Consider the following 18340-nt stretch of genomic DNA (forward strand, 5'->3'; position numbering starts at 1 on the left):
GGGGACAGACACACATCTGGACAGCCATTCTCTGTGAATCAAGCCCCCCCCCACCTAGTAAAAATGTCTTATGTATGCAAAGAACCTGGCGAACCATAATACTGACACAACTTTAGAGACAGTGCACATGTGCACCTGCAGACAGAGCTGGCATGGTGTGATTCCCTCATCACCTCCACTGGGAACTGAACCTCCACATATGTGAAAGGAGGGCCAGAGCCTGGCAGATAGCATGGGGACTAGGGCCGTGAAAGGGTGCAGGGTGGACCACCCATGGAGTGTTGTCATGGGATGAATCAGGATCACTGTAACAACATGTGACATTGCATTTAAACAGTCATAGTTCTCAATCATACATACATCACATATGTGTCAAGATTACATACATCCATTGTTACCTGAACATCCCACCCTCACGACCTCGAGGCAGCCATGTCAGTCGACACCACTGTGCATGGCTCCATGTCCACAACTGCATTCAAAATGCCATTGAGCGGTCAACTGCACATCTCAATGGAAAAATAAAATGGAATAAACAAAGAATTCCTCCTTGGAAAGGGCAAAACAAAAACACATGCCACCATCTGGGCCAGGGGGATTGAAAAACCAGAACAAAATCTCCATGCGAATCAAGGGGCAAATAAAAACATATGCATACAAACATAAGCCCCAGGACCTGATGCCAATTCATGGGAGGGTGGCCTTGCAGCCGTAACCACTGCAGAAAGCGGACCACCACTGACTGGTCTTGTGAAGCCATCCCCACCACCGCAGACTCATGGGCCCCATCTGATCTGCCCATTGGGGCACTCAGCCTTACCCTCTTTGAGGCATAAACATCCAGTTCAGCATCAAAGCCAGCTGAGTCCGAAGAGTCTGAAGAGTGTGCAGCATGACTGAGGATGGTCTGGAGCACCACTGGGGTTTCTTGGTGGACACCACAACCTCCACTGGTGGTCTGACGTACCATTGACACTTCCTCCTCCTCCTCCGCGTCTGCATCTGGTGCATCCTCACCTGCACATGGAGAAAGACATATTGATGTGCAACAACACACAAATGTACATTGGCATCAAAGTGCACTCACAGAACAAATGAAGGCACACAGATATCACACATTGTGTATTCACCCACTTAGAGCTGCAAGCAACGTATGCATGACACTTGCTGGCCAGTGTCCCCGCCCCTCTCAGTCATGCCCATGCTATCAGTGGAGATGTTTACATGCAAAAATGGCATGAACACACAATGATGGGCCATGCAACTGTCATGTCAGCACACATATCAGGGAAAAGAACAGTACCTGTGAGATTGTAATGCTGAAGGACATCACATGGCAACAGTCATCCACCCATATCCACAGACACCACCACAGTCAACACATGACACACAAATCAGGATTGGGAAAGCAAACTGGACACATTGAGGTCCAGGGCGAAGGCGTGGGGGAGTGAAAATGCAGCTGAACGTATGCCATCTAGGCAAGGGTCATGAAGTGAAGAGACAAAGAGAGAGGATTCACAGATGACAACATGGTACATTGCCACACAAGAGGGTGAGGGGCTGGGGCCACAGTGTGGGAGAGAAAGAGGGAGCAGGGGTCACAATGATTAGGCTCTCTGAGTCAATGGCATTGAGACAGAGACTGGTACCAGTACGCCATGCTTGCTTTGCAGGTATTGTTTACCATACAGTGGATGGCATAACCCCTTACTACACCAATTAGTACAAACAACTACATCATGCCTGTAACTCGGGCTGTGGTTTGTGGGCACTCATGCACCTTCACTTAGGGCACACCACAAGGCGTAGTGACAGACAGCTCAGATATGCATCATGACAAGGCATCACATAGGAGCAGGTGAGAAATGTGACATGCAACTCATCATGACATGATGTGATCATTCTACATTGATTGCATGCACCTGTCTAGCAGTGCAGAGTGACACGCCACATGAATGTAGCATACAACAGTACATGTAGGTGTCTCAATCTGCACATGTACCAGGGGAGTACTCTGTGGGTGATGTGTAATGTCACACAGACATGTGCCACACATGCCCTCTGCATGGGATACTCCCAGTTTGAGGGCCATGTCACATGAGTCTGTACATCAGAAAACATGCATTACCCAGGTGTGTCTTACAACTGCAGCCTGATGTGCCACTGCCCAAAAAGGTGGCTCATGCATGACAGGCAAAACATACGTTGCACAATGACAGCCTCTCACCGGCTACACACAAGAGTTCACCTTCAATTGAGAAAAAAACGACTTAAAACTTGGCCCTTTGCCCAGAACAGAAGGAAACGACCAGGAAGCATATACGCAGCATGAAAGAAAAATACCAGAAAGGGAACCCTTCCCCCTAACTTACCTTCCCTAACCAGAGGGACGGCAGAGAATGCCATTTCTGCATACCAGTAAGCCAAAGAGGAAACATAGGTAGGTTAGGATCTCACTTGGGAATGGGCAAGGAGGTACCAGGAGGGCAGGGGGAGGATGCCATATCCACATGCCGCTCGTCCACAGAGGAAACATAGGCAGGGAAGGACCACAAACATGGAAATGGGCAGGAAGGGAGCTGAATGCTGTAAACTATTCATGCCAACACCAGGGTGGGGGAACACGCCTGCTTCAACCAAGTGCACAAACCACTAAAGTAGCTAAGAGGAAAACTGCCACCCCATCATACCTGCCAACTAGATGGACAAGCTACAATACCAAACTCACAGGACAACTGTAGATGTGGAACAAAGAAACGCAACGACTAAGAGGTAAGGAAAGACCCAACAATAAAAAATTAAAAAACACTAATGCCAACTAGAAAACCTCAACTTTCCCCATACACTTCTCACACAGAAACCCATACACCCACTCCTCCACACAGCAAGCCGCATGTACTTCACCACACTGCAACAACAGACAAACAACACATAACCTGTATTAACAGCACGTGGGGACTCTCACTGATCTGATAGCCGCACTCAAGCTCAGTGCACAGTGAAAACCAAACTAAAGCTGCCAACCGGATATCACAGCTCTCACTCTCCTACTCCCACTACACCCTAATAACCCCTTCACCCCTTCTCTTTCAGATCTGCCAGAGCTCCTGGGGACCACTTCCTCTGGTGACGGTGTGTGGTACAAATACCTTTAACATTAACCCGTGTCCTCATAATTCTCCAGGCCTCCTACTCCTTGGGGAGGATGAATTGGCTCTTTTACTTGGTGCGACGGGTGAGATCATTCCAGTGCATCTGAACCTGTTCCGCAGTGCGCACCTCCACCCCTAAGGCATTGATGTGGTCTGTGACACGCTGCCAATGCACCATACATTGTGAGGGTGTATGGGTGCTCCCCGCATAGAGGCACATATCACCATGGTGATGTAGTCAACGAGGATCTGGAGCTCTTCATCAGTGAAGTTCTTCCTCTGTGGGCCAGCGTCCTGTGCCATGTCTTGGGGTTGAGCCTCTTCCTGCTGTGCAGAGCGCCCCTTCCTGCCCCGAGTGGCACAGGGTGTTGGTGCTGCCACTGTCTAGCTCGGACCACAGTGGTGTCCGGATGCTGGGCCACCTCTGGACCGTGACCTGCCACATCCTCCTTGGGCTGGGGCAGATGTCTCCATACCACGTCCCCGACCACCTGGGGCTGAGGCAGGTATGTCCTCACCATGTCCCCCACCCCGACCCTATCTGCTCCCTTTCCCTCTTGGGGCCTTTCCACTAAGGTCACAGGTGTAAGGGATGAATGGTAGGTACACCAAGTTATTGTCCTGGGCAATATGAGTGAGAGAACAGTCTACGTGATTTGTGGTGCAGAAATGCTCAAATGTACCCCAAAAGGGAAAGAATACGGTACACAACATGCAGAGACACCCAGGGACCAAGAAAATGCATATGCAATACCAGGAAACTTTCCGAAAAGTCAAAAGAGCGGCACACAATACACAGAGATACCCAAAAGCTCAGAAAGTGCATGTGCGACTCCTCGAAAGCTTCTGTAAAGTTTTTTTAAAAAGTGGATTGCGAAACACAGCGGCACCCAGAGATGGATAAATTTCGTATGCCACACACCATAGGCCTAAAAAAAAGCACAAAAACATGCGCATATATTCTAAGAGGCTACCCCCCTCAATCCCCTAAAAAAAAGAATGCAGTACGTGGTACCTCAAGGGAAGGATGTTATGGCACAATAATAAACGTCTGTGAATCTCTTCAGGATCTTAACCTTCACACGCATAACTAGTGATGCGCATTGCACGCCTTATATCACCCCGTCATTGCCATGATCCACGTAGGCATGCCACGTAGGTTCACAGCATCACAGATGTAGGACGTAAATTTCACGCTAAGTTCCTTTACTCTGTTATCGGCTGCTGCAGATGCAAGACGCACACCACTGTTCCTCCTGCTTACCTTCTGCTGAATTTTCCTCCGCTGACCCTGCTTTGCCTCACTCACTCCTTTACTGGTGCTCCCTGCTCAAGAGTGAGTGCCTGCCTGCAATCAGCACTGTCTTGGTGTGTCAGATGCCCCACTTTTGCCTGGACTCCTGTGTTGGTCGTGCAACCACCTCCACTATACTTGCCGGGACTTCCACCTCTGACAACACCACCAAGCTCCACAGCACCGACCCAGAACCCAGGAAACGCATACCTGCCCTGGGTGTGCCATGTATGCCCTATCCACATCATTTGGGGTGGGGAGCACCCCCACGTTGAAGCAGAGGGCTGACAACCTCACCAACACCGAAGTTGTCATCCTGGGCACCTATGATGCACTCTTCAACCCAGTTACGCAGCTGGGCACTGACACAAGTCTGAGGATCTGGGATGACACCACAGCTGCCATCAACAGTGAGGGCGTGTCAGTCTGCCACAGGAACACGATCTGGAAACATTAGGATGACCCGTAGCCATACCAAGATGGTGGCAGCCTTCGATACGGAACCCACCATGGAGGCGTACCGTGCTAGCTGCAACCGGTTCACCCAAATACAGCTGCGGGTACTTGAAAGATTCTATCTGGACCTCCACTCCCAGTACTTTGCCTGGAGAAGTTGTATGTGTGGCATGCATGTTTGTAGCTGCCTCACCCTGTTTGTGGCTTGTGTGTGTTGTGAGATGCAATTGATTGCTACTTCATGCCAATGCAAGCCATTTGTGGCATCAGACATTGTATACTGGCATTTGAGTGAGTATTGGCAGATTGCACATTCATAGCTTGTTTTACTTGAACACGTGCAATGTGTGAGCACCGAGCAAGTGTTTTGACATTGGAGATTTGTACATGCTGTTTTGTGGGAATGTGAGTGACATGCATGATGTCCGAGTCCGTGTGTGACACACCTCACATTGCATCCATACAGGCACATCTGCTGATAGTGACCCATGTGCATTGATGCCTGCATATGTGGAGCTTATGCATTGATGCCTTCAGGCCTGGGTTGTGACCTATCATCTCACTGCATTTGTAGGGCTTGTGTGTACATACAATATTTGTATAGTTGGCCAACTGATATGTGCAATGTGTTCCCAGATATGTGTGGCGGTACATGTTGATTGCTTGCAGGTCATGCTGTCACATATGGACATTGGGGACTGTGTTTGTGTGTGCAGGTGCCCTGGTGCTGCCCCTATGACCATGGCTGCATGTCATTCTTGTGTTGGTTGGTCATTGGTATGGTGGTGATGTCTGTTTTTGGTGATGTTCCATTGGGCACTGTACATTGTGCTTTGTTCACATGTGCATGTGCCTTCACACTACACTCATGGAACATTTGCAATGCAGTTTTCTGGGGCACATACATGTGTGTGTGTCAGTTCATGGTTGAAACACTATGCATGATTTGTCATGTTTATTTTGTGTATGCCAGACATCCATTGATGACGATTACTGATGTCAATGTTTTTTTAAAAACTTTTTTCCACAGTCGCTGCAGCTTGTGAAGAGGGCAGAGGCACTTTTGTGGAATAGAAGGGCAGGGACAAATCCACCAGACAAAAGCGCACACCCCAGCCAGCCAGACTTGAGTCTAAATCATCCAGGGGCGAGTTGGCTGGGGGAGTGCAAGTTCCATCGGGTGGAGCTGCTTGGGAGAATGTCCGAGGAGGTTGTTGTGGTGGGGGACTCCTCAGTGGCTGTGGGCAAAGCTGCAGAGACGTAGGGGCCATCCAGGGAGGAAGGCTCTCTGGAGTCATCCAGGGAAATGTGGGTGGTGGTGGAGCAAGAGGCAGATGAAGGTTAGCGCAAAGGGTCGGGTGGGGGCATCTAGGAGGGTGTTCAGGCTGCACCCCTGGGCCAGGGACAGGAGGATGTGTAGTGCACAGTGGACGGAGCTGACCAACCTCCTGTCCCTGCTCCGACTGATGCAGCTGTGATCACCGCCGTGGATTCCTCCACCCAGTTCGGGCCCTCCTTTGGGGCCACAGAGATATTACACGCCCTTCTGGCTGGGATTGCAAGGCAGACAGACTCGATTTATGATGTTGTGAGAGAGATTCATGAAATGCTCTCACATCATCACAACCTGATGTGCGTCTACCTGGGCCAGCTGGTGCAGGCGTTGCTTTTGGGTGGTGTCTGTGTGCAGGTGCATTTACCTGCCCCCTCCTCCAGTGACTCCTCTGTGCCCCAGTCATCCTCCGGGGGGTCTTCCTTACAAGTTTCCATCACAGCTCCCTCTACTCCTGTCCTACCCACACCGCATGGTCAGCACATCCATGCATCAGGTGGAGGTCCCAGAAAGTACAGTAGAGGATGTCGCTGTGCCTGCCCAGGCACCTACACAGGAGCAGGCATCAGTGGGGCAGCTGGCACATCGGGACTGTGCTGGTACTGTACACCCCCGTCATGCAACATCCAGATGGCGGGGGTGCATGCACAGGGTACGCTTGGCTAGGCAGCAGCACTATAGGAGTGGCGAGCGGCAATCATCGCAGGTCCTTACAACATTGGGGAGGCATGCAACACTGCAAGGTTTGTACCCTGGCAGGAGGAGTGCTCCCACTTTAGGCAATTGGTGTGCATGCGGATGGAGTTGAGGATGCAGCTGATGGTGGAGAGGCAGCAGGCTAGGATGGCACGGGTTGCCAAGGCCATGGCAGAGGGTGTCCAGAGATGGACACAGAGGCAGGTTTGCAGGGATGCAGGGCAGGAGGAGAGTAGGATGAGGGAGAACCTGCAAGCCATCCAGGACCGAACGGTGGCCCACCTCCAAGTGGAGGATGAAGAATGAGGCTCTGCCCTGGAGGACATCATGGCAGACTATTGAGCCCACTGACTATGTATATAGTTAATTGTGTGCTTTTGTGTTTTGTTTTTTCCCTTGGACATTTCCCCTTTTCCACATAGTATTTTTTGGTAGTGTAAATATTGTTAATACAGTTTCTGGTTATTCATCACACAGTTGTTGTCTCTGTTCATGTGCTGCAACTGGTTTACTTTGGTTTTGCTATGCATTTGTTATGTGACTGTCACACGTGTTGGGGCAAAACTGCAAATGTGTGGCCTGCGCTCATCAATTATACAGGGGGGCTTGGAGGAGTGAGCCTCACAATGCATGGACACCCACCAACACACATCAGCTACCAAACAGTGGGTGCACTCATATCATACAGCACACCTGCCACTGTAATGCTTCTTCATCACATGTGAGTTTGCTTATATGTGGCTGGACCTATCACCCATCAACTTGGCTGACACACTATCAGACTTCCTTTGCATCATCCCCAAAACATGCCTGATCAACTTATTTTTATTTGCAGGGGATTTGAATGCTATGCTTTCCGACATGAGTCCCTTCATTCCTTGATCATTGTTTGCTACTATGCACTGACATTGCATGGGACTCTTAAGTCTCATCACGAGTTGGGCGGTATCCCAGTGGTAATATTGCCGTGATACCACCCAATGCTAATAGCGCTACCGCAACTCGGATCACGAGTTGCAGGTGGGGGTGAGGGGGTGGGCCAAATTCCCATTCCCCATTGGGTCAATAGACACAATGCGTTTGGGGAGTGCTATTACCGCCGCCAGAAATTGCTCCTGTAGTAATATCGCCGAAAACGGCCCAAAGAAATTGTCATTTTCTACCCATCTCATGATATTTAAGGGCTCAGGCCAAACTCGTGATGAGGCTCTGTGTCCTGTCAGTGGTGTCTTGGACTAGTCTCCTCCTAGGTCATTCACCTACGGCAGTTTGAGGCAATTACAATGGCACATGGGCACAATAATAGGTCACAATCCAACACATTGCTTTACTGTGTGACATGTACATGGTGCTTTCACTGTGTAGCTGCTGCTATATTCTGCTGTCCTGTTGCTGTGCCACTGATTGTGATGTGCCAGGGATTCCTGTGACAAGCTACAGACATAGGGCCTCATTACGAGGAAGGAGGTAGCTATGCCGCAATTTGCGGCATGGCTACCCCCATTCCGGGTACCGGGTCCGGGTTCCTGGAATGGGGAAATACCGGGCCATTCCGACCTTGGAGGGCCCGGTATTTCCCCATTCCAGGAACACAGACCCTGTACATTCACATTCCCTTTCGAGCCCCCATAGGGATCCATGGGAATGGGGAGGATGCAAACAACAGGCCCGTTAATGACGGGCCCATTGTTTGCATCCTGGTCTGCTCGCGGGACCCGCTAAGGATGCCTGGTAAAACCAGGCGTCCTTAGCGAGTCCCACGAGGAGGCCTCGCAATGAGGCGGTAGGGGGTTAACAGGGCCAGCAGCTCTACCGGCCCCGTTAACCCCCTACTGCCTTCCTCGTAATGAGGCCCATAGACTCTGCATCAGTTCACCCAGTTGTTGGGTATGTAGGTGGGCATGTGGCCTGTGTGCTTCATGTTTGTGGCAGGCCAGTGGAGGTAAATTGTTGTTCAACATTGCACAGGTAGAGGGGTGATGTGGCATGGCCTGGCTGGGTTGATGGTGGAGGTGAGGGGGGCTGGTGGGTGGTGTCTGGTCCTGAGGGGTATGCCTGGGGGTGGTGGCAGAGGTGAGGGGGGCTGATGGGTGGTGTCAGGACCTGAGGGGTCTGCCTGGGGAAGTGGCGAAGGTGAGGGGGGCTGGTAGGTGTTGTTCAGACTTGGGGGGCTGCCTGGGGTAGTGGCAGAGGGGAGGGAGGCTGGTGGATAGTGTCTAAACCTGAGGGGGCTGCTTGGGGTAGCAGTGGAGGTGAGGGGCTGTTGGTGGGTGGTGTCTGGACCTGAGAGGGCTGCCTGGGGTGGTGGCAGAGGTGGGGGGGACTTGCGGGTGATGCCTGGACCTGAGGGGGTGCCTGAGGTCATGACAAAGGTGAGGGGGGCTGGTGGATGGTGTCTGAACCTGACAGGGCTGATGTGCAGTCGGGGTATGTGCCAGCAGTTTGTGTGTTTTGGGTGCAGAGTAGCTGGGGTGCAGCTGTTAGTTACGTGGGACATTGTGCAGTGTAGCTGGGGGTGTAGCCGCTACTTACGTGGGACTGCACCCAGAGTAGCTGGGGTGCAGCCGTTACTTACTTTGGACCTTGGGCAGAGTAACTGGTGTGCAGCCGTTACTTGCATGGGAACTCACGCAGAGTAGCTGGGGGTACAGCCGTTACTTACGTGGGACCTCACGCAGAAAAGCTGGGATGCAGCCGTTACTTCTGTGGGACCTCAGGAAGAGTAGCTGAGGTGAAGCCATTACTTAAGTGGGACCTCGTGCAGAGTAGCTGGGGTGTTGAGTGTTGTGTCAGAGGTGGACACAGAGCTTTGCGGAAAGGTTGGTCAACGGCTATGTTTTTGGTTTGTGTGGTAGCGTGTTGTGGGTGTTCTTCGCGCAACTCGATTTCCTTGCGGATCAGCTAGAAATGTGCATTTGGATCCATGAATACGCCGAGTGTACAGATTTACTTATGCGCGCAGGCTCGCGCAGTGTCATTCTCGGCATGCGGCCCTTGCAGGATGAATGCTCTGTTTTCCATGAAACGGGCCCTGAGGCTTATTTTTCATCAATGGTAATGTTAAAAAGATGATCACAAAAATGTATTTTCCCCCATTGTTTTTGGAAAGTCATCAGTTCTCTGGTCTCCACTGCCTCGTTCTAGATCATGGGTTTGCAACCTTTGGCATCCCCAGATGTTTTGGACTACTGTCCCCACCAGCCCATGCAGCCATACTAAATTGTGAGGGTTCATGGGAGTTGTAGTCCTAAACATCTGGCGAACCGTAGGTTGCCGATCTCTCTTCTAGATGAATTTATAATTCAACATTTTTTCGTTATTATTGTTTCATTTTTAAAGTCATTCTCTGTGTTTTATTCGTCAAAATCAGTGGATACCATATTATTATGCTGCATGCCTAGCAGAAGGAGTCCAGCAATAGCTTGGCATATGCAACAGATTTCCTGGTATTGCTCCATTTAACCCTACAATGGGGGTTTACCCAAATATTGCTTCCATGTCATTTTATTTTTCACCTGACGTTAAAGGGAAACATATCCATTCTTAATTTGATGCAGAACGTTGTCAAGGTCAGCTTCTTTATTAAAAAAACATGAGCCCAAGATGATGCCAATCCAGAAAGGCCTTGCGGTAATTGCAGCCCGCGCGCTAGACTTGCTTTCTCTGGGACATGAGTAACGCATAGCACCTGATTTTACAAAATTTCGTCCAAACGACTTATTGTGTTTTTTTGTGGTCTGTTTTTGATTCCACGTCTCCCGGTGACGTTGCCTGTCCCTCGCGGTTACCGCAAGGAATGACCCCAATTTATTCAGCAAGACCCGCTCTTGGCGTCCAGCCCTTGTTTATGAATCAAAAGCCATGGAATCATCCCGCCACTGGCTGCGACCAGACTGGGGCCATGCTGTAGGGTCTAGCAAGTGTGTATATATCCTTACATTTGGCGTAAATGATTAAATCAATGGATTTCATCATATGAAAGATAATGATCTGCTCACCCATATCACCGTTGAGTATAAAGGTTTAAAGTTGAAAGCAGCGTTTTTAAGAGCACATTTGTCAATTAGGCTGACTGAATTTGGCCGATTATGGCCAGCTTGCTTTTTGTTCTCGCTTGCCATTTTCTGGCGCGTTCCCACGAATTCTGATCGACCTTCATAGTTTCCATAAATATGTCTGTACCTAAGGAGAAGTGGGGGCACTAGGGGCATGAGGTTGGGAGACCACCATCACTCTCTATGATGTGCCAGTACATGGGCCTAAGTATGGGAAATAAATCCCACGTGCCTATCTTATAGACTGACTTTGCTCTCATCCGATCTATGTGAAAATCACGTTGCTGAAAACAAAAGGGGGGCCCCAGGGGGAACGCGAAGCGTTTCCCCCCGGGGAGTATTTTGGCGCTGCACACGGCCAGCGAGTGGCCGCGGGGGGTAGAGCGCCTGTTCCCGGGGTACTTAAGGGCTCAGGGAAGGTTCGGGAGGCAGGCGACGGTTAGGACTTGTCGATTGTCCCGCCCTCCCACCCCTTCATTTTGTTTAGGGAATTTAGTTGTAATGGGGGGGGTCGTTTGGCAGTGGATTATGAGGAAGAGGGGGGGGTTATGGTTTAGGGGTCGGTTAAGAGGGCAGGGTTGGTAGCTTGGTGTGACAGGTCAGGGCAGCGGGGAAGTTATGTGTAATATTGTTGCTGATGTGGCAGGTCAGGCTGGCTGCAGGTCCCAGGTAAGAGGAGTTTGGTGTAGAGGGGAGTTTCAAGGGGTCAAAGGTGTCCGGGGTGCCGGGGGCATGGCCCCTTTTGATGTGGGGGGGGGGAAGCACAATGGGGGAATGACACGGGAAAGGAGGGGGTGGCGCTGCTTGCACAAGCAGGTCACCCCGGTGGATCAGGTATTGAGCCTGGAGGGGCATGGCCCCTGGGGAAAAAGCGGGACGCCTGGAAAAGGGGCAAGGATTCGGTAGGATCCAAGGGATCATTAGGGAGGAAATGGGTTATTTAATTATTTAATTGTTGGGGGAAAATGGGAAATGTTTAAGTTATTTAATTGATTGTTTAAATAGCCATTTAGTTTGTTAGGCCATGGAGCCAGTTATGCGTTATGATTGTAAGCTTTGGCCTGTCACATTAAAGCGACCTTTTCCACTTTTAAATGAGTCTGGGTTTTTGTGCAGTAAGCCAAAATGGTGGAATGCTGCGAAGTCAAAAGCTTTGCAATGCGTTTATTTTCCAACTGCGTCCCGCTTTTCATGTAATGTAAGTGGGGGACACCCACGCAACCGCTGAACCCATAAAGCTGAACTGAGGGAGCGCAAGACACCCCCAGCAACCCCCGCTCCCCTTGTTCGGCATTATGGGATTCAACATTTTCTACCATGCCGAATGCGCACAAAACGCACGTTCTGCATTTTGTGTTCGTTCTTTCCTGCCGTTACCGCTCTCATCAACCTCCATGATGAATTAGGCATTCCCGATTACTTCCAAGGGCGCTTGATATACACAACAACGCTCATTATTAATACCAAGCAAAATGACGCCGTTGACACATGTCTGTATGCGCCATGAGCTGAAACCGGATTCGCCTTCCGCAGCTATATCGCGGCCGGGTAGCGGGATATTGGCCAGCTTAGTGAATTTGTGACCTATTTCGCAGCGATTCATCTCATAAATGCTTCCTTCCACTTGTGATGTGGTCACTGGCAGTGCTTGGAGTTGCATTCCCCATAAAGACCATGCACCTGCTTTCTTAATGCTTTGGTGGAGGGAGAATAGAAAAGGCGCCTGTATATATACTAGTAACCTAAACTGCAAGCATCTGGTGCACTGTGGGATTCCAAAGGATGCATTGTGTCTCCTACTTCAGCCTGGTAGATAAATTAATGTCATATGAAAGGAAAAGGTCTGACATGAAACCAGTTGGGTTTTTGCGCAGAGACTTTCTCTTAGTCCACGTTTTCAGAAGAAGACATAGGGGTTTGCTCTTTTCTCTTGAGGTGCACGACTTTGCTGTGCTTTGCTTCTGCAAACGTTGTGAAATTCACTGGAAAAGTTTAGAAGTTGCAAGTGTGTCTTTGCTAGGGGCATGCTAATATGCAATTCTTTTTTATTTTTTTTTACAGCTGTAAATGTATGTACATGCTATATTTGGGTGGGAAAATGGTGCAGAGGAAGATTGACAATAACGGGCCAGATCCACAAAAATAAAAATGCGAACAAGTGTGAAATGCGCCACACAAGCGCCATAAATGGAAGTGCCTCATTTCAAGAAATCCTCAGCTCAGAGATGTGCAGGCTCATAAAATGAGCACAAATTGTTCACAAAAAAAACGCCCAAACTTGGAGGAATGTAAATGCACCAAAGTAAGCATGCACAGGGGGAGTGACCACAGAAAGTCAGCAACAATGCACCGAAATCCTGATACACTGGATTTGCGCTAAAAAATGCCCTTTACCATTTGCTCATTTCACAATGTGGAGCAAGTGACCTAGAAAAGAATGCAACCGATTCTTGAACCAACGAAGCACACAGTGCAGCCCATTCACAACCAACAACACAGTTATTGTTATTGTTATTGTTATTTTGCACTTATATAGCGCCTTATATACCATTGGTATGGTCTGAAGGCGCTGGTAGGTTGAACGCCCTTGGGAACCGAAGTTCAGATCAGTAGAGAGAGAACGGAGAGTCAAAAAGGTGCGTGTGAGCACCGGGTATGTGTGCAGCTCGTGCGGTACTCGTGTAATAGCTGCTTCTTAGCGGTAGATGTGGTGGTTTAGAGATCAGGAGAATGTGTTCGTTCTGGCAGGATTTATCCGGAACGGATGTGGCTGCGTTAGGCCTGAGGAAAAAGCCTGGCTGGGGGTGTGATACCAGCAGTGTTTACATAGAATGATGTGGAGTAAGTGGCGGATGTTGGTATGAGAACAGATATACCGAATGGTGTCATAGTATCTCTGTGTTCTAGTTGAGTGGTGATGTAAGGAGAGAGTAAGCGTGGTGGTGTGATATGATGGGTTATATGCTCTTTCAATGAGCACACTTCTAAATGCAACTTTCCCAGAGAGGGTACTGGGCGAACTTCTAGATTCAATTTTCCATAGCAAAGCTACTGGGCGAACTTCTAAATACACTTTTCCACAGAGAGGTTTATTGGGCACACTTCTAAATTCAATTTACCAGAGAGGCTATTGGGCACACTTCTAAATTCAATTTTCTGGAGAGGCTATTGGGCACACTTCTAAATGCAGCTTTCCAGAGTGTCTATTGGATACACTTCTATAATCAACTTTCACCGATGCTATTGGGAACACTTCTAAATGCAACTTTCACAGAGTGGCTATTGGGAACACTACTAAATTCACAGCGAGGTTATTGGGCATACTTCTAAATGCAACTTTCAGAGGGTCTTGGGCACATTTCTAAATTCGATTTACCAGCGTGGATGTTGGGCACATTTCTAAATTCACGGAGAGGCTATAGGGCACACTTTCTAATGCAACTTTCACGTGCTAACAATCACATTTCTATCTAGATGCGACGCAGGCCAATATTCACAATTCCATCTAAGAGTGGACATGCTAACATTCATAATTCCATCTAAGTGTGGACATGCTAACATTCACAATTCCATCTAAGTGTGGACATGCTGACATTCACAATTCCATCTGAGTGTGGACATGCTAACATTCACAATTCTATCAAAGAGTGGACATGCTGACATTCACAATTCTATCTAAGTGGGGACATGCTAACATTCACAATTCCATCTAAGAGTGGAGTATAAAATCCCAGCACAGGGAGCCAGGTACACATCCCCAAAATGGCTGATCCAATCGGCATCATGCTGCTGTGCCCACTGATGCAGAGGAAGAGGAGGATGAGGAGGGAAAGAGTGTGCAAGAGGAGTCAACCTGATGATGAAGAGGTTACCCAAAAGTACAGCTTCCCACCCCATATCATACTGGAGATAGTGAGTCAGTGTGAAGGTGCCCTCAGGGTCAGACTGGGACAAGAAATAGGCCCCGTCACCCAAAAAAAATGTGGCCCACCCCTCGCCTCAAAAAACGGGCCCACCACTTCCCTCATGATCCTTGACCTCTGATGACATCACCGAAAGTGATGTCATTTGACCCCCCTGAAGTGATATCCAGGGAAGCGATGAAACATGACCTTTCACCCCTTGACAAAACAGGAAGTGGCATCAAATAGCATTGTTCCTCAGTACACTACGAAAAATTTGGGTATGTTTTCACTAATGTGATATACATTTCATACAAGAATGGATCACCATATGTATCATTAGTATCTGTGTGTATAGATCCATGGCCCCCACTCCCCAGGGACGGTCACGGGCCGAAAGGCTGAGGTGCCAATCCGACCCTGGTTGCCCTTACCATACTCACAAAGTGAGTCCCAGTCATACTATCACTAGTCAAGGTACAGTCAGGCTTTCATTTCTTTGCCGCAAGCTCCATTCAGAGGACCAGGGACAGGGGTGTTGCTTGGTCTGGAAAAGATCCGGGGATACACTAATGTCGGGACTGTCGAGACTCGGGGCTAGCTAGTCTTTTGGTTGTAGCTCCTGAGCTTCTATCTGGGGCTACAACCAAAAGATCTGGGGCTATAGCCCCCTCAGCCCCCACTAGCAACACCTCTGACCAGGGATCGAAATTAAGATTTGATAAGTAAGAGCTAAAAGCAGCTCCTGGGTATCCACCGGTAACCAGTGACCAGGAGCTACCACTAAGGAACCAGGTGCTAGTACATAGCGTTCCACAAATCTAACATACGCATAAGATGCAAACATATCACTTTGTCCATTTCTTATGACCCCTTATGATTTAAATGTCATATAGATGTGCCCTAATAATTATTTATTGATTATTCCAAATGCACAAATGTAAGTCCACATCAGTGTGTTTGTTCCACATCGGTTGACCTGGGGAGCCAAACGTACCTCCTGGAAGCTGTTGGTGTCATGCTAACCAGGCTCTTCTAGGTCACAAGCAGAAGCTAAATAGTTCCCAGCGCCCCTCAATTTCGAACTGTGCAATGGTGTTTACAGCAAAACAAAAGAGGTGATGGCTGGAAGGTTTAGAAGGTTTTGTGGCCGAAACATGTGTGGGGATGCTTGTGTTAACGTGTAGAAGGGATGTAACCAAGCATTTCGGGCTGGACTGCCCCTTTTGAGGTGTGACCAAGCCTAATTTGCATATGGTCTTTCCTCTTTTGTAATGGCATGGAAGGCGACAAACGATGGTCTGGAGGGTTGCCCAGAGCAATGCCAGAGGTTATGATTAATTCTAAACTTCCCAGCCACCACCTCTTTTGTTTAGCTGCAGTCACCACGAGTGGGACGGATATGTCCAGACATGGGTCCCATGCCTGCTGGGCCTAGAGACTTACGCTACTGCTCACTGATGAGGCCAAATGAGGCCGAAACACGCTTGGGGATGCATGTGGTCTTGTGCAGAAGGGATGTGACTTAGCCGTTCGGGCTGGACTTCCCCTTGTAGGGTGGGACCAAGCCTGATTTTCATATGGTCCTTCCTCTTTTATAATGGCTTGGCAGGTGAAGAACGATGGGCTATAGGCTTACCCGGAGCAATGTCCGAGGGTAAGATTAATTTTAAAGCTGCCAGCCATCACCTCTTTTGTTTTGCCGAATTCACAGTGGTGATATCTTAATCTTCACAGACACAGGCCGTATGCAAAGTCCTCAATGCAATCCTTGTACCTCCCAGGGTATTTACAGGCATGCATCATCATACATGTAACAAAGGAGGAATACTGAGGGCATTGTAAGACATGGCTGAGTTCCATGTCTGTGTAGTGCCATTGATTGCATCCGTGTGGCCCTCACACCCCTGTGGCCCCAGAGCACTTGTACAGGAAGAGGAGACACTGGCATTCCTTGCAGGTACTGATTATGTGCAATGCATGCAGCATATTCATGAATGCGAATGCTAACTATTATGGAGCTCACTACAGCACACTACATCTATTGGTGCTCTGCTATGGCACAACAGTTTGAGGCAAGCTGGTATGCTGCTAGATGGAGGCCAGCTGATCATGCCACAGGCCAGTGAGTGTACATGACATGGAAGTGTCCTCAGAGGTGTTCTGCCAATACATGATGCCAACACACATCCCAGCCTCATTACAGAGGTGAGGTTCAACATCTTGCAGTATTCATGGTAAGAACAATGAAGGAGACTAGCAAGTAGCGTGCTTTGCATGTGGCTGTCCAGCAATCACATTGACCGTTTTTGCACAATATTGTGAATAAAATGCAGAATCTTAATCTACATCAAGAAAGTCATTCGCAACGCATAACCAGTAGTAGAAGTGTACCGAAAAAAGTAGTGCAACTGTGATCTCGGCAGAGGAGGGGGCAAGCGGAAGCATAGTGCAACATGTCACAAGGTCTTGCAGCCACGCTATTGCAATAGTCTAAGTGACCAGTGACTAAGGCTCCTAGTACAACTTTACACCTGCACAGGGACAGGAATGGACAAATCCTCTATAGGAATGGTGAATATGGTTGTAAAATGTGGTGGAATAGTAAACAGAAAAAAATAAAAGTAGCGGAACACAGCCACCTATGGTTCCCGCTCACTTGGACCACTGTGCATAACGGCATTCCTGAATGACATTACAAAACTACCACCTGAGACCTTTCAATGGTAGACCTTTACCATCCCGGGAAGTGATCCATATACCAAAGTAGACTCTGTGCACAGCTGAAGGTAATAACATGCATTGTTGTCTTAGTCCTAGAGTTATTATGCAGATGGCACAACAGCAGAATGAACCATAAACAAATTGTCTGGCATGCCTTGATTGTGTTGTTTGGGGAAGTTGCACTATTTTTTGGGGCAACTGATTGGATGCACAAGGAGCCATGTGCACATAAAACATGTGCATCTGACAGATTAGTCAGAAACATACACATCTCATCAGATGTGCCATTGAATGGCCCCTTCCTTGGGCCTCTTTAACGGTACAATTTGTGCTCACTTGTGACAGGGCTTTTTTTGTGTTTTCTTTGAGAATACATGTGTTGCAAGGAGATGCCTGATGGTGCAGGCGGCTCTTTGCGCCTTTGAGACTACATGTGTTGCAAGGAGATACCTGATGGTGCAGGCGGCTCTTTTTGCGCCTTTGAGAATACATGTGTTGCAAGGACATACCTGATGGTGCAGGCGGCTCTTTGCGCCTTTGAGAATACATGTGTTGCAAGGACATACCTGAATGTGCAGGTGCTTCTTCGTGCCTTTGAGACTACATGTGTTGCAAGGAGATACCTGATGGTGCAGGCGGCTCTTCGCGCCTTTGAGACTACATGTGTTGCAAGGAGATACCTGATGGTGCAGGCGGCTCTTCGCTCCATTGAGAATACATGTGTT

Source organism: Ambystoma mexicanum, chromosome 3p, assembly GCF_040938575.1.
Source record: "Ambystoma mexicanum isolate Mex_15411 chromosome 3p, UKY_AmexF1_1, whole genome shotgun sequence".
Lineage (NCBI taxonomy): Eukaryota > Metazoa > Chordata > Amphibia > Caudata > Ambystomatidae > Ambystoma > Ambystoma mexicanum.